The following is an 833-nucleotide window of genomic DNA, read 5'->3' as shown; positions in this document are numbered from 1 at the left end:
GAATTCAAATAAAAACTTTAAAAAAATAAAAATGGGACTATCAATCTCAAATGGGTTGTTGTGTATCTCAAATAAGTGAAACCTTAAATGGTGCCTGGAACATAGTAAGTATCAATAAACACTGCTTACTACTACTACTACTACTATTACCATTATTATTTTCATTGCCATTAATGATTAGAAATAAAAGAATATAAAATGCTCCAAAATCTCCAAGTTTTATATTTTTAGGTGACTGGAAGGATAGAGGTATGCTGAAGGACTGAATAAAAATCTAAAAAAGGAACTCATTTATGGGGGAAAACAATTTATTTTGGGAGGGAAAAGTATGCCTTAAATAGCTATAACTTTTCTGAAGATTTCTACAATCTGCTGTTTCTTTCTATGCAGAGGATTTCTATACAGGCATTTTCTCAATAAATAGTGTTTCCTGATATTATTCTCTAACATGCTGATACTGATATTGAACTAGTTTCTTGGACTTGGAGATCAGTCCCCACCAATCAGCTCCCCAGCTGAAACCTTTTGAGTTTTACCTGCTACCTTCTAGTCTGTACTCAGCTGCCCTTCTTATTCACCTGCATCCTTGCCATAGCTCAGCAGCTGGGAATTCAGTTTGTACTTTCACCGAACCACAAATGCCAGATTAGAGATTTCAAGAGTCACAAAACATGCCTGGAGTAAACATACATGTGTTTGTATGGCATATGGGTTACTTAGATTTCAAAAAACTGAGATTAAAAAATTGTGATATTGTGACAAGTAAATCAAATCATCTATTTTGCATCCCTAATCTCCTTTTAAAGCACAACTACTGAGCATCCACTTAATGT

The sequence above is a fragment of the Phoca vitulina genome, unplaced genomic scaffold, assembly GCF_004348235.1.
Source record: "Phoca vitulina isolate PV1807 unplaced genomic scaffold, GSC_HSeal_1.0 scaffold34, whole genome shotgun sequence".
Taxonomy (NCBI): Eukaryota; Metazoa; Chordata; class Mammalia; order Carnivora; family Phocidae; genus Phoca; species Phoca vitulina.
The sequence above is the reverse complement of the archived record's forward strand: the minus strand, read 5'-3'. Positions refer to the sequence as shown.